The 26,279-nt window shown below is 38.1% G+C and overlaps 1 protein-coding gene and 1 long non-coding RNA gene across 3 annotated transcripts in view; one reads left to right on the top strand and one right to left on the bottom strand.

Moving 5' to 3' along the window:
- Positions 1-26,279, bottom strand: part of LOC126374417 (hemicentin-2-like) — a 418,670-nt gene that overhangs the window by 94,978 nt on the left and 297,413 nt on the right. The window contains exon 2 of one of the 2 annotated variants that reach the window (XM_050021062.1): positions 16,270-16,321. The exons of the other annotated variant lie outside the window; for it this stretch is intronic. The gene's annotated coding sequence lies outside the window, so the exon portion shown is untranslated. The remainder of the gene's footprint in view (positions 1-16,269; positions 16,322-26,279) is intronic. 2 annotated transcript variants of the gene reach the window in all.
- On the top strand, positions 4,563-7,508 carry LOC126374538 (uncharacterized). The gene is made up of 3 exons (XR_007567458.1): positions 4,563-4,617; positions 4,848-5,300; positions 5,491-7,508. It is a non-coding gene; the product is annotated as an uncharacterized LOC126374538 (long non-coding RNA).

The following is a 26,279-nucleotide window of genomic DNA, read 5'->3' as shown; positions in this document are numbered from 1 at the left end:
ATCTCTCTCCAATCCGTCGGAAATGCCGAAATTAATTAAAAAAACACAGAAAACGCAGATTTTTATTTAAGTGACACATTTTTGTGGCGACCATTACAACGTCCCTAATCTGACTAAATGTCGTATCTGATTTTTGCTAAATTGCCTCAACAGCCTCTGGTCTAGTGGTTAGAGTGTAGGGTTCACGATTTCACGCTCACGGGTTCTATTCCCGATAGGGACATTTTCGAAATTACTTTGCAAAATTGTCCCTTGTTTGTTTAGGACATTGCAGGCTTGAATCACTTGATGATTATCCGAAAAAGTAAGACGATTCAATACTCAATTCCGTGCATAGAAGGGTACGCTCAACTTTTGGTTCCGGCTAATAGTCGTAAGAAAGACCTCCACCAATCCGCAGTTTAGGAGTGTGGTGGAGTATGCTCCACACCCCCCCCCCCCCCTCCCGTTGGTTGAGGGGAGCTCAGCAGTGGGACGTATATAGGCTATTCATGTGTATATTGGTAGATATATCTTATGACTTCAATACAAAATGTTGTTGTTGAGGTAACTGATAAGTACACATACATAAACTCACGCCTATTTCCCACCGGGGTAAGCAGAGACTATAGAATTTCATTTGCTTCGATCCTGACACACTTCTCTTGCTTCCTCCACATTCATCAATCGCTTCATACACGCACGCCGGTTCAGAGTAGATCGTATTGAAACTTTTCTAAGGACATCTCCAATTTGGTCATCGTAAGTCCTTCTCGGTCTTCCTCTGCCAGCCCTACCATCAACTTTCGCTTTATATACCGCTTTTGCAATTCTATTATCCTTCATCCGCTCTACGTGTCCAAACCAACCTAACATTCCCTTCTCAATCCTAGTCACTATATCATATATATAGTAACTGATATGTAGTTCTTTAATATAACGAATTTGTATTGATTTCAATGTCAAATCAATATTATCCAAAGTTTTGTAGTTAGCAAATGTTCTAAGCTTAGGGTACATAATACCAAACTGAGATTCTACGCCGGATGAGTTTCAGACATTTGAAGAGGTGAACTTTGGATATTACGTTGTGAAACTATACAGGAATCATAGTACTTAGGTGTATTGATACTAAAGTATTATAACCAACTTTGTTAAGAGCCAGTTAGCAGTATTCTAGTTAGTAAATTATTAATATAATAAAATGGGTTTCATTTATTAAACCGGGGAGCAGTGGTTCCAATCCCGGTAGATATTATGGCCCATCCAGGGAATGGCGAGTCACCTCCTGCTCTTATATCTCTGTTATTAATATTGGTTGAGCAGGCGCCATAGTCTTCCATAGCTCCAGTATCCCGGTCCACTAATCCCCAACCCAATAGCCCAGCTCGCTTTGTTCTCATAATCTGCAGTAGTCCTACACAAACCGGGGATCGTCTTTGGGTGTACTCCCATAGTGCATACATCCCTGTATGTACGCCGGTTGGTGTCACACCACATTTAAATTAAATTGTCTTAAGAGGCCTACTAAACTTATTCTAAGGTGAGCAAAGGCGGCCTAAAATAATAATATTAATTTATTTCATGTGTAGTTTTCACTAACACAGTTGGGTCAACCATTGCAGACGGCGATACGGCTCACCAATTAACACAATTAACACACACAACAATTAACACACACACACACACACACACACACACACACACACACACACACACACACACACACACACACACATGCCATGCCATGTCATGCTTACAGTCATTACTTACAGTGGGTAGGCCCGCTACAAGGTGGACCGACGATCTGGTGAAGGTCGCGGGAAGCCGCTGGATGCGGGCAGCGCAGGACCGATCGTCGTGGAGATCCTTGGGGGAGGCCTATGCCCAGCAGTGGGCGTCATACGGCTGATGATGATGAGATTAAGTATATACAGGATGCCATGCTGAATACTGAGGGGGATGATTCAGCTCGTAATTCTGATTTACTATCAAATGGAATTTTCCGTCGCAACAGTTATGAACATGTTTGTTTTATTAAATTATTTTCAGTTCAAAACTTTTGCCACGGAAAATACCACTTGATAATAACTCTGAATCACGAGCAGAATCATCCCCCTCAGTATTACGGGTACGGTGTGACAAACACTCTAGGTATTTCTTTTTTATTCTTCTTTTTTGACGTGACTTATTGGCCGAATATGGCATTAACTATTTGGCCGGACAAATGAGGATCGCTGAGGGCTCTCGCTCGGTACAAAATTGAAATTTAACAGACTTGAGGGTTACCAGTTGGGCGCGTATCTCGGCTGAGGGCGTCGGCTGAGAGGATTTGAAAGACTTCATCGACTCTAATGTATGAAGGAAATCGCCGATCACACCGGCGGGTTCGGTATCGGGGTTCTGATGTGTTTATTGTTTTATTCTATTACTTTTTTTTTTTTTACTTTCGATGGGTTTGTTCTTGGCCCCAGACTTGCCCGAGGGCATTAACTAGGCCTAAGATGGAAGGTGCCTGTTCACTCTGACCTTGAAAGCACCCGGGTTATATGCATTCGGAAATACAGAAGACGGCAGAGAATTCCACTCCTTAGCAGTCCTTATTGACTTCTAGGTCGAACTAATATTATGTTTTACAAAGCTCAGTGCTGTGTGACTTAACCTGTCAAAGTTATACGAGTGAACGCTAAGTAAACGTTGCTCGACTCAAACGCAGCGTCAAGCGCCGCAGGGCAAGCGGCTGTGAAGAAACTCAAAGGGGTTACATCGTGCTGAGCTGGGTTCTAACATCAGATACACTAAGGGTTATTACATACACACCATACCTACATAAACTGATGCCTATTTCCTACCAAAGCAACCCTAGTGGGAAATAGAGAGGATAAGAGATAATAGGATTACGAAAGCAGTATATAAAGCGACGGTTGGTGGTAGGGCTGGCAGAGGAAGGCCTAGAAGGACGTATTGGTCAGATTGGAGATGTCCTTAGGTTAAGTACGATCTACTCTGAACCGGCGTGCGTGTTTGAAACGATTGATGAATGTGGAGGAAGCGAGAGAAGTATGGCAGGGTCGAAGCAAATGGAATTCCATAGTCTATTACCCCGATGGGAAATAGGCATGTGTTTATGTATGTATGTCTTCCTGGCAACCTCAGTGACCACACAGATTCATGAAATGGGCTTTTTAAACAGCTGGCGGGGACTGGGTCTGCATACTATACACATCTGCCTATCCCTTTAGGGATACAGGCGTGTCGCCATGTTTCTATACGTATGTGTAATATAAAAGGAGAAACTGACTGACGGACATATCAACGCACAGCCTAAACGGCTAAACGTAGGCACTTGAAATTTGGAAGGGACGTAGCTTAGGTACTGTAGAGGTGCACTAAGAAAGGAATTACCGGAATTCCCACGGGAACGGGAATTAGCGGGAAAAATCCTTCCACGCGGACGAAGTCGCGGGCAAAAGCTAGTGTAATTATGAAGGTATAGAGTGGTTATCTTTCCACCCCGCATATTGGTATGGTGCGCCAAGCTAGATTTACCTCACCCCCTACTTATTACAACGACCTCAGTGGTCAAGGGGTTGAGCGTTGGGCTCACGATCCGGAGGCCCCGGGTTCGAATCCCAGCGGGGACATATCACAAAATATCATTTTGTGATCCCTAGTTAGGTAAGGACATTACAGGCTGATCACCTGATTGTCCGAAAGCAAGACGATCCGTGCTTCGGAAGGCACGTTAAGCCGTTGGCTCAATAATAACCCTGACACGAGGGTTGATGAGGTTGGTATTCCATCTCACAACCTATACGATAGAACAAGAATCCTAGTAAGACGTAGTTTGAGTCTTCCGACCATATAGATAAAGTATATATTTTTTACAACAGGACTCCATGCCTACTAGAGTTAAACAAACGTTGTTGACTTTCTAAAATGTAACAATCGCTTCGAGCGCGTCACAACGCAAAAGCACCCTACATTATAAATATTTAAGTTAAAACGGTGCAACGTCAAAGCCTTTGAAGCTCTATGTATTGTCCTTACAGGGCCGCTTTACTAACTACGCGGATAGCAAGGCCTAGGAGTCTAGAAAGGCCACATTAAAGCAATTCGCCTATTCAGCGTTATTGCAGTTTGACATCTGCGCAGAAACAAATATGAAATAGCAATATTGCTTCACTGGCTAGCTGATCTTCTTTTACCATGCTATTACTTTTATTAGTTTTGGCATACGAATATGTTTAAATCACGGGTGAATAGGCATTTTCTGGGAAAGCTCGTTCCACCGTCGATCTCTGCTTTTCCTCGTAGAAGAATGAAGTCCAAACCCATCTTAATAAAAAAAAATGTACGTTCGAATATGGAATCCCATGCTTGCATAATTTTCAACAGCTCGGGTTTATATCCATCCGCACCGGATGTCAGTGCCGACCATACGCATTGTTATAAAACCAACCTAACACCGTGTCTTCTTGCCGTAAATTATTTATGAAGCTCTAACAATGTAAACGAAGGACGATAATTGGCGACTCGCTCTATGAATAAAGGCACTCTTGCTTGGTGGGTCTTGTTTGCATAATTCTCCCATTGGGCACAGGATAAACGGTTTATGTTTACGTATTGATTTTAAAGGTACGTAAATTATAGCGGTGTAACAGGTAAGGGTTTAGGTCAGAGGTGTTGTTTGGGAGCGCTAAGTCTTCATCGGGTAAATTTACATTATTATCTATTAATAACAATAACCACGTGTGTCAGGATCGAAGAAAATGGAATTCTATAGTCTCTGCTTACCCCGGTGGGAAATAGGCGTGAGTTTATGTATGTATGTATGTGTATGTAATAACAATAACCATTTATTTCAGACAACTAAGCCTACCCTTTGGTTTTGGTGTCATACAAGACCATTAACTCGGCCCCAGGGGGGGACAGAGTCATCTTCTCTGCCCCCCACTGGGGCAATTCCTGTTCGGCGCGTCCTAGCCGCGGGGGTGGGCGCCTCTTACTTCAGTAGGCCGGAGTAAGATGGTGGCTGAGTTCGGATAGGGACCCAGATCTACTGGGTATAACGTAAAACCCTTGCCCGGGGATACGGGTGAAGACCTCAACGGTTGCAGAGGCGGAGATGAGAGCGATCGGTACGGCAATGCAGGATGGAAGAGGCGAGTCACAGGGAATGTAACCTGGAACCTGACAGAGGGCAGCAGTAACTGTCAGAACTATTCAGAGGCGGATGACAGGAGTCTAAGTACGGCTTTGAAATAGACTACTCTGGGCGCCATCCCACTCACGTCAGACAGAGTACTGCGGGACAGAAGGTAAGAGGGAAACCACTGCTTTATTTTTCTCTAAAAAGTAGCAAGGAGGATGCTGCACCGACAAGAGTGTGGCTCTTAAATTAGTGATGATGAAGCCTACCCATATGATAGATATCCTTATCTACTAATATATACATAAACATGAATTAGCTTTTTAAGCAAGCTTATCAAAATTCGCTTCAACTGGCAGGACTTCTTGTGCGGCTGCTTGCGAAAAAACATGAAGCTGTTGGTCCCGAGCTACTAGCCCAAATATCTCCACCAACACGTACTGGAGTATGCTTCATACCGCCCAGCAGTGGGGAGTATATTATACATTCAAAATTGAGACTATGTTTATAATGAGTCGTAGTTCTTGTGCACGGACTTTTTTTTCTTACTATAGCCTCGTAAGCCCTGGGGTCCTCTGAGAAGGACCAAATAATTGTAGTCATAAAGGCCGAAGGTTTTGAAATAGTTTGTTCTAATAATCAACGAAGGTACTTTTAAAAGTACCAAAACTTTGCCTGTCAATTTAATTCAAACCTTTGCGCCGATTGAGAAAAAAAGTATTTTGTCTATGAACTAGTTCATTCAATTTCGTGAATAGGTGGCTTTCATAAAAAAGAAATATGTATCACTTGTCGTAATTTGTCATTTTATTGGTAAAGTTGGTACGCACACGGCGACGAGGTAAAAAAAAATCAAGTTAATAATCGAATGTCGTAGTTTTTCATACACATTATTTTCAGAAATCACAGGTAAGATAATAATCAACAACATGACATAGTTATTTTATCAATTTCGTATCGATATCGTTAGCAATATGAAAGCAAACTTTTTTAGTCCTTTGCAAGGGACTTTAGGTGTCATGTCCGGATATTTTTCAAATACTTTTTTAAATTGTTATATGTGATTAAATCATACCGATATAGACTGACTTGCTTACGTGATCTTATTATTAAAAAAAAGTACCGTCTTCATTTTATTTCCTTTTTCCTTATAATGATGATTTAAACTGACACCATGAATTAATTTCTTTCCTAATAATAAAAACCTAATGTACTTCCAGAGGGACTAATCACAAACTACACCATAAAAACTAAAACTCGTTACTTATTTTATATTTAAATATGTAAGTATATACACATATTTATGACGTACAAATAGGTATGTATGTTAATGAAAAAATACATAACCCTTTATAATAATAATATTTTTCAGATTTTACTAAAAGTAGTGACTTAAACCGGGAGTCCTTCTGGAAGAACTAAAAAAAAAACGTATTTTTTTCAAAAATGTCTTCTATTCATCCTTACATAGGTCTCCACTTAATTTGAACCCGATCGGATAACTCTAACACTTTAAAATTTGTACTTGAAGTGCTCGGCCTTTACGACTACAAAAATTTGGTCCTTTTCAAGGTACCACCGTCGTTTATTACTTCGAAATCGTAATTATGCTTCGGCGTTACGAGGATAGATGGCAAACTTCCTATATTATTTTTTTATTTAAATCAGGCAACTAAGGCCCATATATTATATGCCTTAACCTAAGCATACAATATCATAATTATAAGTAAACCTTCCTATGGGCGAGGTTTCGACAATGGTTAAATATTGGTTTGGATTTTAAAAGAACATTCGATCTTACGACTATATTTTTTAGTCGGTTCATAGCATGGTAAGTAGCTGAATGCATTCAACTTTGTTTTTTGCTCCCAACCCAGCAAAGAAATGTAAGATCCATCATTTCTGCCTTAAAAGATATTTTAGTTGGGAAGCGCACTCCATCCACCGCATTCTCAGTTTCTATTAAATAAATTCTCTTCTTTCTATCGGAATTCCGTTCCGTTCTAACTAAAAGACGGAACATTTTCTTGCAAAATCTGTCGAAACGAAGTTACAGCGGAAAGAAATCCTTGAAGTAAAAGTACAAAAGAAGCGTGGAATCCGTCAATGCGACTTAGCTGAGTAAGGCTCGTCGTACACGCGATGCTTTTAGCGTCGGCAAATAGCAGTGGGTACATACTTTCGAGTTTTTTCTTCGGAAATCCATGCTGTGTTCGTAATGCCAAGCATTTGGTTATTTGATATTACATTCCTAATTACGTGCGTTTTTAGTTTTGTTTCTATGCTGGACTGAGAGCGAATACATAGAACGCGATCAGCTGCTTATCAATCCGGGCATGACGTAAACCTTTCGGAGCAGTTTACCAGATTCTCAATTCACCAGATTCGCAACTCACCAGATTCTCAACTAACCAGAATCGCAAGCGAATAACTATTTTTAACAATATTTTTTTCTCTTTTTTTAGTTGCTTGAAAATAAATTTTGTTTTGTTTCATTTGTTTTTGCTTTTAAGTATACTTCTGGTGAGTACCGAATCTGGTTAATTGAGAATCTGGTGAGTTGCGAATCTGGTGAATTGAGAATCTAGTAAACTGCTCCGAAAGGGACGTAAATACCGACACACGAATTGTGTTTTCTAACACGATGGACCATTATAATAATGAGCCATGGGCTGACCGTCGAACAACAACAACAAAAACCTGGGTTCGATCCTATGCTATATGTGTAGCTCTTTGTATAGGGCCCCCTGCCACCTGTTTGACCTGATCCATCCATCTGGTCGGCGCTCTTCCTCTGCCACGCTTACCCTCAATCTGGCCCAGAATAATGTGTTTCTCTAAACAGTGCAATGGGGATTGCATTATGTACCCAAAAAATTTAAGACTCTCTCCTAGCATGTGGTAAGCAGACGTTTGGTGACCTTAATCTCACTGAGAAAGGAGACGTCAACATCTGGAATGGAACAAAAAAGCATTACGCCTGTAGCAGAGTACAAACGGCACATGCTGGCCTTTCGTTCTGACTGTCATCATTTAAAATTACGAAATTCTCATTCCATTCCGCATTTCCTTTCATTTTACACTTTTTGACTCACTGCATCCCCGATCTTCAAAAAACAACAAGTATATTATACTGTCTACGGCCGTGCCCTCTAATTCTTGATTCTTTTGTAAAGTGTGTATATTGTGAACTATGTATATTTCTATCCTGTTTGTGAAGTTTTCTTAATAAACTGTATATATTCCTGCTTGCTTCTAATTTATCATCGTTATCACCAATCACTCCCCTACTCTGCCGGCACGTCGGGATACCATATCCTCACCACCCAGCGTGCCGCACGTCTATATCATCCACTTCTCTTCAGCTATGTTTGAGTCCCATGTAATAAGGAGCGAGTCTATTGCCATCAACCGGGCACAAATCCTGGAAACCACGTAATTTCAATCGTCCAAGATCCAAACATAATTTCAAACTCAACATACTGACCAAACCTATCACCATACCATATATAATTATGTATCCATTCATCCATTTTAGGACTTTCCATCAAAAGCGGATGCAAGATGTCTTGTGATTACTTGTGGCTTTACCAATCCCATTATGTGCACCTGCACGAAAAGTGTGTGCAACAGGCTTTCCATTTCAGTATCAAGATCGAATGAACACCCATAAACTAATACTACCGAGTCACCTAATACCAAGACTCTTCATACCCTAAGTACTTCGTATCCGTAACGCCGATATACTTGCGCTCGTAAAAGAAGTAGAATTCGAAAGTGGCAAACGTAAAATGGGGAATCTGCCGCTTTTCCCATCATAAATGCTGGCGTTGGCCGAATAACTTTGAGGGAATAAATAGGACACATGCTATACAATCGTGTTACAGTTTCGTGTTATAGAAGCTATAAATTCTCTGGAAACACAAAGTTATTTACTACAGTAGGGTTGCCATGTTAGAATTTGAAGTCTGTCGAACAGCCAAACAGTTAAAGAAGTCCAGTGTTTTAAGGGGAAAAGAAGTTCCTGGCAGGTTTCAGTGAACGGCAAACCAGACAGAACGAAGTGGAAAGAAAAGACGCACAAAGCAGATCCCACCTAAGATGAAGAGAGAGAGAGAGATTCAAGGGTAATAAATCTCGTAGCACTTGAAGACGATACCATTGACATTGGCATTATTAGCATCGCAAAAATGTCCTAGTATCTTTTACTTATGTAAGTTGGATGCATAACGGTCTTGTACCGAACCCAAGGAAGTAAAAACCGTAGGGCGTACAGGGTTGACGTAAATATAAGTCTGTTAACAACGGGTAGTGATAGACACGCGCACACAGACACACACACACACGCAAACACACACACACACACACACACACACACACACACACACGCACACACACACACAAACACACACACACACACACACACACACAAACACACACACACACACACACACACACACACACACAGAGAGAGAGAGAGAGAGACACACACACATACACACACATGTATTATGTTTAATTTACCTAAGTTTTACTTTAAGACAATTATAGTGTAAATCAAATTGTACTGGTTGCGCTGGAAGAGCGAGGCATTCCCATCACAAGACAGTGTCATCTGACTACTTTTAGGGAAGCCACTGTAACTTGTTTGTTATAGATTTACAGAAATAAAACCCTTTTTATTTTATTTATTTATTTTTTTAACTTTCAAGTGGATATTTGCAAAAAGACAAAAAAATCTTGAATACTTCTTATGATGTAAGTTAATGATATTGCCTCTCGGTGCTTTGAGATTTACTCTTTAGCATGTATGCTGGACTAAGAGTGAATTTAAAATATTACTTATAACGCGTTCAGCTACTTATACTTATGTAAAAATCGATACAAGAATAATTAATCAGCATGCTATCATTTTCCATAATTTTTGATAATAATAATTATCATTGGCGACAGATTACCACCTTATTAATAATCAACTTTACCATACAATTTGTCTCTCAACGAGTTTTAGTGACACGAAAACTCTGAGGGATGATTCAGACTATGGTACTTACCTACTTAATATCAAGTGGAATTCCCCATCGCAAAATTCATGATTTTTTGTCACTAACACCCTGTATACAAATTTTGCATACAGCTGTAGACATGTTCAGGAGTTTACACACTCGAATATCCATCATAACGAGGATATGCCAAGCTAGTGCAGCCTAAGCAAAATGAAGGATTGGGGATATTAATCCCAAGTAGCATCGGTCTGGAGGCTTAAAACGAAATTATCTATTAATAGTCTATTCGTGGTTTATTTCTAGACAAGGGCTTTCTACAGATGGCTTCTATAAAGTATTAGTATTCTTATAGAGTATCTTCACTAATATTTGATTATTTTTGGATAATTTGCTCTATAGAGCACTTATTTTAAGTACATTTCTAGGTATGACGATTATCTTAAGACAATATTATCTATAAGTAATGAATAAAGCCTAGAGGAACCGATTTTCTAGATATTTTATAGATAAGATGGTATATTTTAAGATATAACTTTCTACAAATATTCAATTTTAGCTAGTGGTACTCTTATCTTTGTTTTAGAGAGACACTAAAGTCTAAATAAACTACTTTTATAGATATGTTATAGTTATTCTAAAAATTTGCTAGTGAAACAGTGTTTCCAGTGTTTATTTGCCTAACAATAGCATAACTAAGTGCAATTTTACTAGATCGATTGGCTTTATGCAACGGAGACAGTAAAAAATTAAAGATCACGATCTCATTTTTTGGGGTTCCCAGCTGGTCCTGACGTGAGCGTTCAGCCGATATATTGCCTCATACTCAAGATATAGTTCAAGAGGCGAACGATTAAATGCTTTGGACCGACTTAGATGTCTTAGAGGACCTTGGATGTGTTAATTTCTTAGATCGTAATGACATAACATTTTATATTATTCATGGATGTATACAAATTGACGCAGCGCCGAGTATAAAGGTGATCTTTGTGGTGGTGCCTTTGAGATGGAGGGGGCTGGTAAAGCGATTTGCCACTTATACCTGTAAGAGGGGTTTTAATCTATCCACCAATTTAAATTTAAAACTTATTTGTCAATCATGACTTTTATTCAAACAAAAATCGACTTTATTGTTACTTCAATGTGATTGTTATTGGTATTTGTAGGGTCGTATGCTGATTGACGGATTGCCATGGACAAACCACCAAACCACCACCATAGACAAAACAAATGCACAAAAATGAAGTTTAGAAAAAGCGACTTTATTATTACTGCACTGCGGTCACAAATCATTTTAGGGTCGTGTGCTGATTGAAGGAATACCACAGGGCCCCCAACTACCTGCGGTCGGCCACCGGCAAGACCGTGCCTCGAATCCCACTACCCTCCAGAGGGAGCTTCCCATCGGTTCTAAGCAACACAACTGATACCCTTACATCCCCCAAAGGCACTGGTACTCCCGCACACAGACGGAACGCAGCAAGTGGCTTGGCGCCTGGCTCCGGCGGGAGGGTGGAAATAACCAGGTGGCGGGGTCTACCACCAGCTAAAAGAGGTGTTATGTTTGGAATTACCCTTAGTCAACTCTTACGACACCCACGGGAAGAGGGGGGCGGCGACAATCGTATTCTTTCTCCGTCGCCGCACGGATAAAAGTGAATTCTATTTTGCAATAGCGAGTTCTATTTTGCAAAATGAATAATATCAGGAGAAAATAACGGACCTGTGTCATCGTCATTATATACCAGTAAAAATAAGAAATATGCTAGATTTGAAAAAAACTAAAACTCTAGGAATCTCTAATATAAGTAAGTCCAATAATAAAATTCACCTAAGAGGTAGAAAAACGTACAGAACGTCCATCATTAATTTTCTTTATATTTAAATAAAAAAAATATTAAAATACATACATACATAAACTCACGCCCGTATTCCCTGAAGGGGTAGGCAGAACTACAAATCAAGAAACTATTTGCAGCCACTTATGATACAAAATCCTAAGGTGGATAATGATGAACACAAAAATTTGAAAAATGTTACAAATGGTAGGTTTATTTATAAAAGAGAATTCAATATCGTTTTGACGCTAATATCACAGGGTTACGCATACGCACGAAGTGTCTCCACGGGAGTTAAAAACAAAGTAACTATGTTTATATACAAGAGGTTATCGTCTGAGCATTTTTGGATAGATGTAATACCACTCATACATTTTATCGCCATCTTTAAACCATACTAGACTGAATTTAACGAAAGATCTAAATGACTCAAGATTATATTTCGCATTGTTTACAAATAAAAAAATATTTTACTTTCCCTCGTCAATTAATGCAATCGATTGCTTCTGCACAATTCCATCCATAATTGTTCACAACGTAAAAAATAAAGTTCTCTGATGAATGTCTAGAAATACTCCGAGAAGATAAAACAGTATACAAAAATGACAGTTTATAGGCAATCTTAAATCACTCATAAACCTGTTTTTTCTTCGACTAGTAAGTTTAGTATGTAACAAGTACAAATAGTCTTGTCATTATCTAGAGCCATACTACAGATAATTCTTTAGACTGTTTGTTCTAAAGGAATCGATTTTCTAGACAATTTTAACTAGACGCCATTTTTATTGCTTGATACGTTTTTACATTATTATAACGAACTATTTATTCGTGTTTTTATGAATAAATCATGTCTAATAAATCATTCTACACGTTTTAAAATACTATATAATGAATGAAATAAATGGTTAAAGCATTTAAATCTAATTTAAAAAATATTATTTTTACAAAATATTTTTTTATTTGGTAAATTATTAATTAAATATTACATTTAAAGCGGGCGCTCTTATTTTAAGAGAGTTTTACACAAATTCCACGAGAGACTTTCATCCGCATTAGGTTTTTCATGTCTAGGTGACAGTATCAGCCCGTATAAGCGGTAAATAAATAGGAATTTAGAAATTTGTAACGCCATGTTGTAATATTAACTTTTACTCTTGTGAGATCTGCGCCATTAGGAATCGTTGTCTATTTCAAATAAAAATTATCTTAAAGCTGTTAATGTTAAGAAAATTTGGTCTTAAAACTTCACATGCAAAGATTTCTGTTTAGCTCTTAACATTATCTATAGACTATCTACTAGTGCACATTGTGTTCTATAAACAGTTTAGAAAGACTCTAGAAGTACGCCTTTAGACTTTGAAAATTTTCAACTCTTAACTCTATCTATTCGTGCGTTCTTAACTCCTTCTTATGAATAGCTACAAGGTTGTGCCCACTTGGCTAGAGGCTATCTATAAGCGTTCTTGAAGATAACTTGAGGGATATTTTACTCTAGAGGTAGACAATCAAATCGCATTCTATTAGATATCTAATATCCCCTTTTTAGACTCGCCAATGCTACTTGGGATTACTTGCTGACAAAGTCCAAAGTTCATTGTAGATTCAGCCGTTTTCCCTACTAAGATTTAAGAGGATACAGTTGTGTTGCGTTTATGAAAATTGTTTTCTTACATCATGCCGTTGCTTTGGTTTGTTCTCTCGTGTGAGTTATGTCATAACAAATGACCGCCCTTATCAACTGAACCTCGAATATAGTTGCAATCTTTGAAAAAATTTGGGTATGTACTATCTTTATACTGTCGGTCTCCGTGGTGCAATGGTTGAGCGTTGGGCTCACGATCCGGAGGCCCCGAGTACGAATCCCGGTAGGGATATATCACAAAAATCACTTTTTGATCCCTAGTTTGGTTAGGACATTACAGACTGAACACCTGATTGTCCGAAAGTAAGACGATCCGTGCTTCGGAAGGCACGTTAAGCCGTTGGTGATGTAAGTTAGTAATCGTTACATGAGCTATGTCAGGGGTCTTTGGCAGCTCAATAATAACCCTGACAACAGGGTTGATGAGGTTGGTAATCCACCTCACAACCCACACGATAGGAGAAGACATACGTATATATAGGTACATTATTGTGTTTCTGTTTCAAAGAGTGATTCCCTTTTATGTCCGTTCTCTTTTCGTAGAAAGAGTTCACGTGCCTACCTGTCAAGTTGATAAATACGAATTACTATGTCAGATACAAGATAGTATAAGATCCCACGGTACATTTGCGTACTTTTTTTAATTAAATTAAGAAAGTGACTTTTTTTATAAAATCTTCTTCTTCTTATCGTGTGGGTTGTGGGTGTATAAAATTATACATTTATTTATTATTTATTTATTGTTGAAAACATTTTACATAATGATACAATTGAATCGCATTGCTAAACCTTGCAGGTTTGTCTCAATGCAATATTCCGCTATTGTTATAGTTTGTACTTCGGAGGTATACTACTAATTAATTACACTATTGAATAAATAAAGTATATAGGTATGTCAAACGCCAAACGCATACATGGACGAAAGAACCGGTAGAATAGGTGACATGATGATGATGATGATCTCCGAATGATTTCGGCCAAGGCGACCACTTCGACTCCTAGTCGGCACGACGCTGATGCGTCCGAATATGACTTATGTAGTTGTGGTGTTGTGTGAGTTGTGTAAAATACATATACCTTGTTTAAAAAAAAGGCACAGGAAATGATATAGATCACTTTCTATGGACAAAAAAATATGTGTATGTGAATTTAGTCGTCATGATAACAGGATTTATTCATTACCCGACTGTCAGGAAGGGTTACGTTATGTGTTTCACGCGTATCCTTTTGTGGATTATTTAATTTTTACCCACTAAAAATCCCAACAGCTGGATTTCGGGGAATGCAGTGTTTATCGATTTACATAACTAGGCTTTATTTTTCAGAAATTTAAAATGGCCACTTTGAAATACAAAATGGCGGTATTAGCGAAAAAAGAATACGCGCCATAACGAATGGTAATGTTATTGGATAAGTCTTTCAAAATGAAGGCGATATTTTATAGACCATTTTACAATCAAATGGTCCATATAAATATTATACAACCTAAAAGTTGTGTATAGAAGGTATCTCAACTGTAACTCAAAATTTAGCTAAAAGCCTCAGTCGACGTGTTAATAGATAGAAACTAACAATGAAACACAAAATTGTTAAAAGTCAATTAAACTATAATTAAATAAAAAAAAGTCATACATAAAAAATAAAAGAAATCCGGCTTGATTTTTAAAGCAAAAGTTTCATTGCTATATTTCGAGATAGGTTGACAATTTTGCCGTGGGATCTCATGCTAAAGAGACCGAAATACATTTACCTAGAAATACGTCTCAAGGTAAATGTATCTATAAAACCTTTACACGAGCTGGTAACAATAAAATTACCACACGAAATAGAATAGAAGATTAAATAAATAATGCTTCTAAATTCGATCCGAATGAATGAAGAAAACGGCCAGTGAATCTATGATAACAGATAAATACATCTACATAATTGACTGAGTGACGAAATTATTCTAAGGTATATATTTATTACATTACATGGGACTCAAACCCCAGTTTTGAAGTTATAGCTAGCATTATTACTTTAATGTAATTTTTATTGCCATTAAAAGATGTCTATGTCTATTATAATGTCATCCAACGTGTTCAATAAATATTTATTTATTTAAAAGGTGCACAGAATAATAACATCATCATCACCAGCCCATTAACGTCCCCACTGCTGGGGCACGGGCCTTCCCTATGGATGGATAGGGAGATCGGGCCTTAAACCACCACGCGGGCCCAGTGCGGATTGGTGGTTATTAACGACTGCTAATGCAGCCGGGACCAACGGCTTAACGTGCCTTCCGAAGCACGGAGGAGCTCGAGATGAAAACTTTTTTTTGTGGTCACCCATCCTATGACCGGCCTTTGCGAAAGTTGCTTAACTTCAACAATCGCAGACCGAGCGCGTTTACCGCTGCGCCACCGAGCTCCTCGGTAACATAAAATAAAAGTACAAATAAACGATCGAATCTGTGCGGTCCGCATCATGAACTCGATAATGCGGTGTTCGTCGATCACGCCACACGACCGCACCGCACTATGAACCAGTCATTTTCGAGATAGTGGTGTGTGATGACGTCATACGACATGCCTCCGTTTAACAACATAAAAAAACAAGCTAACACTCAAGCTCTAAGCTCCATCTAATAATCTCTTACAAACAAACACATACCTTTACACAATTGAATTCGCCACCAAAATCACAACTTTACGCAGCAGCATACCTGAAAAAAGGAAACATTTCACAATATATTCGTTGGAACGGCTAAAAGTTAAATTGAATGCCCAAACTCTCAACTAAAAGTGAAATATCAAAAAAATAACCAAACTGCTGGCGTTTCGGGGTTTTGTAAAAAAAAAACTTATGTTACAATTTATACGCAGCAATGACACTGTTGATAAACTAAATAGGTAGTAATTTACGACGCCGATATATAGATATTGGTTTATATCCAAAAGAGTTGTCTCGACCATTATAGACGGCGATACGGCTCACCACCTATCACATTAATTTCACAAAAAGCTCGGTGAGACATGGGTCTTAGTTCATCTTGCGATGGATAGTCATGAGGAATACATTAGAACCCTGTCGCAATATCATATTTGACATTTAATGAGACTTACGGTTTAATTTGACAAAAAAATTAGTATAAAATTGTTCCAAAGTGTATACATATTAGTACTCGTGAACTTATCTATGATATCCAAAAATACGTCTAAATGTAACGAGTGATAAAAAATAATAACTATAAATTATATTTTTCAAAATTAGCTTACATAATTACTCTTTGTCAAATTAAATTAAATTACCTACTTATATCTTAATCTAAAACGCGTATGAAACGATTGATGAATATGCAGGAAGCAAGAGAAGTGTGTCAAGATCGAAGCAAATGGAATTCCATAGTTTCTGCTTACCCAGGTGGGAAATAGGCGTGGGTTTATTTATGTATGTAAAACTACTATCACTTCGGATCCTGTATGTGTGGGGGAATGAATCGCCAAGAAAAACATGTACTTGCTTTCTAGAAAGATGATAGAGATCCCCTTTAAAATAAGTTCGTCAAGTGATCTTCTTATGGGTGGAATACCAGCCTCATCAACCCTGGTGTCAGAGTTATGATTGAGCCGCCAAAGGCCCCTGACATGCCTCACGTAACGATTACTCACTTACATCAGTAAATAGTAACCGGGATCAACGGCTTAGCTTCCGAAGCACAGATCATCTTACTTTCGGACAATCAGGTGATCAGCCTGTAATGTCTTAACCAAACTAGGGATCACAAAGTGATTTTTATGATATGTCCCCACTGGGATTCGAACTCGGGGCCTCCGGATCGTGAGTCAACGCTCAACCACTGGACCACAGAGGCCGTCAATTTCATCACTTCATACAAATACAAATCATTCTGTATTTAGACCTGGTATGAGACCAATGCGTCTATTTCGAGGTTTTGTTAACAAAAACTTCATTCGAAAGCATCATCCCCCTAGCATTATCCTGTTTCTCACTGGGTCCGCTTACCTAACCTAAAGCTTTGACAGGTCCGGTTTTTTTACAGAAGCGACTGCCTGTCTGACCTTCTAACCCGCGAAGAAAAAACCAACCCAATACAGGTTACGTCACATACCTCCAAAAATGCATTTCTCGGGAATGTAGGTTTCCTCACAATGTTTCCTTCACCGCTGAGCACGTGATAATCATTTATGATCCAAACATGAATTCGAAATAAATTCGACTATCATATTGGTTTAGGCCTGTGCTGGATTCGAACCTGCGATCTAAAACTGCCACGGCTCTACAAAAACTACAATCGAAAGCGATTTAAAAAAAAAACCCTTAAATGATTTTCAACTTTGAAAACGCAAATAGAACAACTCACTCTTTGATATATATCACTAGAGGCTTGCGTCTTCAGTGTTTAAGCTCATTGGTGTCATTGAACTAAGTTAGGAGTCTGCCAAGTCAAGTTTGGCGACTAAGAAATAAACTTGTACAACAAACGCCTTCTTGGCTGCACTAAGTCTTGACTGCAATAGAGTTTGTCTCGTAAATTAACACAGGCTAGTGAGTCAAGTCACTCTGGGGATATTAAGTGAATTTCGTTGATAACGAGACAAAATTAACACTAGTAATTAAGACTAGTGGAGTATCCTAAATAGTACTTTACAATGACTTTGTAATATCGCATTGTTACAATATTAGTTTGTCATAGATGATTTACCTAGTAAACAAATTGATTAGTTTTCTATTTTATAGACTCTTAAATAATTTCACTTACTTTAAGTAAATCAAAAACTATTTCAAATACAAAAATAAAACTAATCAATTTAAGTTCAAATAAATAACCAAGCTTTTAAGTCACTCAATTCATTTGTAATTCAAATGAACCAATCACTTTACTCCAACCCTAGTCGTTGGCAGACGAAGTTTCTGACATCTGATACGAACACCAGCTGAAGATCAAGAATTCAATCTGCCTTAGCATTTGGCACCCGAATTCTTTCCAAGACAGATGACAAGCCAAAAAAATCGACCAAGTGTGACTTGAACTTTCGCGACGAGGGTTCCGTGCGGTGGTACAAGAGAGTTAGTTATTTTCTTATTGTTTGTTGTTTTATTTTATGTTATGTTTTATTATAGATATAAATAGAAATTAAAAAATATATTTTACAAATTCAATCTGTAAATTAATACTATTTTGTTTATTATGTCTCGGGTATTTAAACCACTAAATTCGACTTTATCAGTTTGTATTCATGTTTGGATCATTGTTCGTGGTTTTCAGGTTATGTACTCTGTTAATGGCAATAGGCTTGTCCCCTATTACATGGGACTTAAACATAGCTGGCGAGGACTGGGTGTAGTCATGAGCAATATATTGTACCCACTAGGACTCTGTCGCACTACATATTTGACATTTAGTGAGACTTAAAGTTCAATTTGTTACAAAAGTTAATGTGACATGGTACCAATGTGTGTACATATTAATGCTCGTGTCCGTATATACCATTCACCTCTGCCTACCCCTTCGGGATTTTGTTTTAATACTTGTTAGTAAATCCACAGTTAATAAAAAAATGGCACATATTCCGTGCTCAAAATGTCACCGTAACTAATGCGGTTTTAAAGATCGGATAATCCTTTTATGGTTCGACAGATGGGTATGGACAGCTTTGGTTTTGCAATACGGTTCTGTATTGCAACAGGAACCCTGAAAAGTTGGAGGCACACCCAAATGTATCTGAAGATATTGCAATACGTTTCAATCCTTCACAACGATTGCTTGTGAAATGTCACAAGCAATCGAATGTCGGAAAAGAAAATTTGTTTTGTCAATGCTTAAATTAAAAATAATAAGGGGTGTTTCTCTTTGAAGCAGTTGCTGAATAAGTTCTGTATAAACTGGACAGTTATCTGAAAGCGAAACCGATCTACACTTCTTTTCATATAAACATACTGCGGACTCTCCATACTACAAAATAGAAGAAAGAGGTTGGAAAGGCTTTTTTTTTACTTATTGTAGATTTGCCGCAGATGGCATTAACTACATGGCCAGACAAATAGGGAGCGCTGAAGGCTCTCACCCGATACAACGTTTAAGACAACAGGCCTGAGGATGCCCAGTTGGGCGCGAACCTCGGCTCAGGGCGTCGTCTGAGAGGAAAAATATTTGAAAGAATTAATCGACCCTAGTGGGTCGATAGCGATAAGCGCTGAATGAGGGAAATCGTCGACCACGCCGGCGGGGACGGTATCGGGGTTCTGAAGTGTTTGGTGTCGCGAGCTGATTGGCTGCCTCTATGGCTAGAGTAATAGGGTCGTCGGGATCGTATATTAGGTCTTTCGTATGAGAACCGCTGTCGCCGGTTCAACCCCACTCTCTTTTACTACTACTCCTGCAAACAGATAACTACGATAGCTCTACTGCTTCTCAAATTCATATAGCCACTTTACCGGCTATGTATATTTTATCTGACAGGCTGTAATTTTATCATCACTTTTCGTAAACTGCAAACAAAAGTATTTTTTTGATAAATAGCCGATCGTACTGAGGTTTTTAGCTTTCCTGTGACAAGGAGGGATTTCCTTACCGATAGTCGATATTTGTTTTTTTGCCCTGCGGATTATAATGCACTAGACGACTTTTTAATATACTAGATCGCAAAGCTCTGTGCGTCTTAAAGTTTGCGAACGAATGGAGTGCAAAGTTGAAGTATGAACTATTTGATCATCAAATCAAATCAAATATACTTTATTGCACAGAACTAAATTACACTACTTACTATTTACTTACTTTTATTGCGTTTTGCGCTCACTTGGCCCTTCCTCTTTCTATTCCATACAATAAACTTATTCTCACAGTGTGCTGCCTAACTTGTTAGTGCGAGCGAGACGCAATCCACACGCTCTCTTCTTTATTTCTTAGCTGCTAGCTGCTCAGAAGGGTTGAGGTCGGCGCCGAATACGAATGGGTGCGGGGCGGACACTTACTTTTCTATACGTAGTATTATTGTTTATTTAATGACAAAAAAATTGATTATCTTCTTATACCATTTATGACGAGATGCAAAACGCACATCCCAAAGTTTTAGTGAAAGGAACAAAACCATTTCCCAATTTATAAACTTTTGAGTCATTAAGACCTGATTTTTTTTAAGTAAAATTAACTGGTCTATCGGAAAAATAATGGAAATGTTACCGCCTTAAAATCTTAACACTATCATAACTATCTTAACATTTGATTACAATAATATTCTTACAATATAATAATAACAACAATGCATTTTTTTTTTATTACAAATAAGTACAGTACTTCATACAATTTTTCACAATAAAATAATATTAATAATAATAAATAAATATTAACTAATTTTTTTTTTAAATATTAAATATATAATCATTATTTAATAAAAATATATGGACAATTATTACTAAATACAATGTTAATAAAATATATAACATAGTCAAATTAAAAACCTACACTACAATACGTCAAAATACACACACACATATATACATATAAGTTATATATAACTTTTGAGTTATTCTTTCCTCCTATTCATCTACGAGTCTTTATCGTCATGCAAATGTAACATTAAGATTTTTCAAATGTCGCCACGAGTATTCTGACGTCATAGTGACCCAATTTCTACAATTCTACAATTTTAAACACTTTGATCCCCCTCGTAACAGCTAGGGTACTTACCTACTTTATATTTAATTGTAATCCACCTTAAGCTTCTGTCGAAGTTGTGTCCCATTTAATATAACGTCGCTACCTACAAACAAAATATTTCCAAACAAATAAATCCGACGTAAACCGTCTTCAACTGTTCGAGACAGAAGACAATTTAGGCCTCAACTTTAGAGACTAAAGCGGAATTAAATTCTACAGAAAACTTGTTCACAAAACTCATTTACGAAGCGGCACGTTCGTAGAAGGTGGATTGGTATTTGTTTTGACCAATCAGATGTCTCTGTTATGACGTGACTAAAAGCGAGCGTGATTGATTGAAAACGCAACTCGCTGTTGGATGTCGATGTAGCGAAATTACATGACCATTACTTCATCGTATTTAGTTACAAATAGTAAGTAATACCTAGTTTTAAAATAAGTTCTTACGTGATTTAGGATAAAAGTAGTTTTATTGCATTATTTTATTTGTATCCGTGACGTCACTTTAGTATTAGCGTCAAAATGGCGGGACTAGAGCTTAACGTCTATATCTTTTGAATAAGAAAAGTACCAGATTTTTTAGTTTAGGTACTAAATAGTCATCATCACCAGCCCAATAACGTCCCCACTGCTGGGGCATGGGCCTTTATTATGGATGGATAGGGAGATCGGGCCTTAAGCCACCACGCGGGCCCAGTGCGGATTGGTGGTCATTAACGACTGCTACTGCAGCCAGGACCAACGGCTTAACGTGCCTTCCGAAGCACGGAGGAGCTCGAGATTAAAACTTTTTTTTTGTGGGCACCCATCCAATGACCGGCCTTTGCGAAAGTTGCTTAACTTCAACAATCGCAGACCAAGCGCGTTTACCGCTGCGCCACCGAGCTCCTCATAAATAGTACTAATTGAGTACTAAGTATATCTAACAATGTGGAACTTCAACATTCAGCCATTGGTCCCGCCGTTTTGACGCTTATCTTATAGTGCAAACTACACAAGCGCCTTAAAGCTTACATTCGGAAAATTACATTTTCTTAGCGAAAAATTACATTCGGATGTGATTTGACCTCACAAAAAACAGGCTGATTTCAAATTTCAATCCAGGTCAAAATTTGTCTCAATTTTTACCCGATATGAAATTCATTGAAAGAAAGAGGTTCTTTTGAAGATAACCACATTAGAACAAAACAAGAATTTGTTGTCAAATCATCAATTTATTCCTTCACCTGCAATAATAAGTAAAGAAACCTGACCAGGGATGTTAAAGGGAACTCCGTAACCGTAACCAAAACTATCGGATATCCGATATACAAAATCATCCGTACCGTAACCGAATCCGAAATAAAAGTTTCGGATAATATCGGATAGGGGCGGAGCCTAATTGAGACACGTTATGACAAGTTGTATTGATTGGCCGGCCGCTGCTAGTGGCGACACACAAGCCTCGAGCATTGATTGTTTAGTCTTCTTTTGTCGTCATAAAAAAAATAACTTGTCGTTATAAATACATAAACATAAATAGCCTATATACGTCCCACTGCTGGGCACAAGCCTCCCCTAAATCAACCGGAGGGGGTATGGAGCATACTCCACCACGCTGCTCCACTGCGGGTTGGTGTATAAATAAAACCACTTTATTACCTATTCGTATTTCACATTTGAAATGATTTAAAAAAATATGTATCCGTAACCGAAACTATCCGAAACTAACGGATAATCCGAAATAATTTATTATCCGTATCCGGTATAATAATCATTCTGAAAATCCTTATCCGAAATTTCATATCCATAACATCCCTAAACCTGACAATTCAGGTAACCATTATCGAATTCCAATTCAAAAGCTTTTCAATATGAAACATCGTTAATGCCAAGATACAAGTAATTAAAACCTCTGTTATTTTACATACTCAACAACGCTATCCAAACAAGCCCTATGTTACGTTAATTAATTTGCTTAACTACATTCGAATTTGACTTTAGCCAGTGAATAGAGACCTCTCTAATAACCGAAATTTCCTTTTAGTCCGTGTTGAAACAATTGGATGGGGGAGAGGCTAGAGCTCAGGGTATTTTGGCGTCGATTGCTAGAGAGAATGAAAAGTCATCAAGGTTCTGATTTCGCTGGAACGTGACTTAGAAGGTTGTTACGTAATCAGTGGGATTCCTTTGATCCTTTGCTTTTCTCGTCTGGTCCGTGTCACTTCACTGAAGGATCTTGTTTTGTTTCAATACAATGAATCCCCATTGCTCCGTTGCCTACTGAATATCGCTTCAAGACTCTTTCATTTCTCAGCCCAAACATTTGAGTCAGCGTTTTCGGAAGTACCTTTGTCTGTGACTGCGTTGTTCAGTTTGAAATTCTGACAAAAAAAATATTTACCTACGTGTTTTTTTGAAATTCAGTTTAAAAAGTTAAGACGATCATTGTGCTTATATTTTTTCCCAGGAAAATATATTTACTAACGTGAAATCTTACATATTTTTCAGTCATATACCGATACTTCTTTGTCATTATTTTTATATTTGCATATTATTATTTGCTGATGTAAGTTTGTAGTCGTTACATGAGCCATATCGGGAGCCTTTGGCGGCTCAATAGTAACTCTGACACCAGGGTTGATGGGGTTGGTAATCCACCTCACAACCCACACGATAGAAGAAGAAGATTTGCATATTGTAGGTTTGTCTCAGATGGCATTAACTACTTGGTCGGACAAATGGGGAGCTCTCACCTGGTACAAAAAATTAAAACTACAGGCCTGAGGATACTCAGATTTTTGGGCGATTTGATGGTTCGTATAATTGTTTGGTGTAACTTAATTATTTACTTATGGGTTTTTATGACGTTAATACTAGTTTATTACGGCGGTGCTAAATTGAGTATCAACATACATACATAAACTCACGCTTATTTCCCACCGGGGTGCGCAGAGACTATGGCATTCCATTTGCTTCGATACTGACATACTTCTCTGGCTTCGTCTACAGTCATCAATTGTGTCATACTCTCACGCTGGTTCAAAACAGATCGTACTGAACCTTTTCTAAGGATATCTCCAATTTGGTCAATCTATGTCCTTCTAGGTCTTCCTCTGCCAGCCGTACTACCAACCTTTTCTTTATGTACAGCTTTCGTAATCCTATTAAACTTTATCCGCTCTACGTGTCCAAACCAGCTTAATATTCCCTTCTCAATCTCAGTCACTATATCGTCTTTTACACCACGTCTCTCTCCTGTCACACTGTTTCTCACTCTATCACTCAATTTAACACCACAGATGTTACGCAATGATCTCATTTCTACGTCATTAATCCTACTTTCATGCTTCTTCTGCCATACCCATTATTCACTACCGTACTTCAGCTGAACTGAGTATCAAGTTTCGACTATATTAGTTACTAGCGACCCGCCCCGGCTTCGCTCGGGTGCTATGCTGAGGAAAAAATTTAATTATTTACGACATCACATTAAATACCTTAAAAATAACAGAATTTCTCCGCTATTTAATGGATATTAATATACATATAAACCTTGTTTGTTGTTTGTATACTCTTTATTGCTTTAGAATACAAAGAAAATTTACATATAATTTATCGTTAGATAAAGCATAGGCGAGCTTATCCCTAATTGGGATTTCTTCCAGCTAACCTTGGACAGCCTGAAAGAAACTCAGTGGGTACCGGTGTTATCACGCAATAAATGAGTTAATATCTATGAATATTTTTTTTTTGACGTGACTTATTGTAGATTTGCCGCAGATGGCATTAAGTACTTAACCGGACAAATGGGGAGCGCTGAAGGCTCTCACCCGGTACAACGTTTAAGACAACAAGCCTGAGGGTGCCCATTTGGGCGCGAACCTCGGCTCAGGGCGTCGTCTGAGAGGAAAAATATTTGAAAGAATTAATCGACTCTAGTGGGTCGATAGCGATAAGCGCTGAATGAGGGAGTATATCTATGAATAGCAAGTAAACTAAATGTATACTTATTACTAATATTACTAAATACGTATAGACTACTTATTGTCACTGTATCTATTAAAAATAAACCGCATCAAAATCCGTTGCGTAGTTTTAAAGATTTAAGCGTACGGTCACGAGTGCTAATAAATTATGTATACACTTTGAAACCGTGTCACATTAACTTTTTTGACAAATTGTACCATATAAGTCTCATTTAATGTCAAATATGATAGTGCGAAAGGGTTCTAAAGTGGGTACATGATATTGCTCATGACTGTACATAGGGATATAGGGACAGAAAAAGCGACTGTTTTATACTATGTAGTGATTTACCGAAAATAGGCTTCTCAATATAAAAACCTCCATTTTGATTGTCTCGTATTCCCATCCGAACCAGACGAAATATGAAATTACGCCCGCAATCGAAATCGAAAAAAAAAGAATTTCGCAACAATCAAGGCGAGAATACATAAATCATTTAATTTCCCGCTCGACTGATGAAGTGTTTTGTCTATTACAACAGAAACCTCGTCATTATGGAAATCTGATTATTATAGACGTAAACATAAGCTCACGACTGTATCCCGAATGGGGTAGTCGGGTGAACATCCATTGAAAGTTGAACTAAACTCCAATCGACAAAACGACATAATCACATCGTCAGGATAGATAAAATGACCGTAAACAACGCGGTAAGAACCCGTTATTATGTGTTTAATTAAAATGACCGTGTCAAAATTTTATCACGTCGCGAATGTTAGCCTTACAGAACTACCATCCATCTAAGGAATCCTTAATCCTTAGATGGTCCACGTGTTAATAACGACGTAATAATGACTATAAAATAAATAAGTTTTAACATGTAGCTGTCTGTGGCTATCCATTTAACCGCTGTCGACCGTAATTATAGCGTCACGAGTCACGGGTGACGCGCGTACGCTGCCACGCGAGTGATTGATGGTCTACGGAACAATATAGTCACTTCCATATTACTCACACGCCCCTGAATTGCTGAGGAAAAAACGATTAAGACTGT

Source organism: Pectinophora gossypiella, chromosome 17 (genome assembly GCF_024362695.1).
Source record: "Pectinophora gossypiella chromosome 17, ilPecGoss1.1, whole genome shotgun sequence".
Lineage (NCBI taxonomy): Eukaryota > Metazoa > Arthropoda > Insecta > Lepidoptera > Gelechiidae > Pectinophora > Pectinophora gossypiella.
This window is presented reverse-complemented; position numbering and strand designations above follow the sequence as displayed.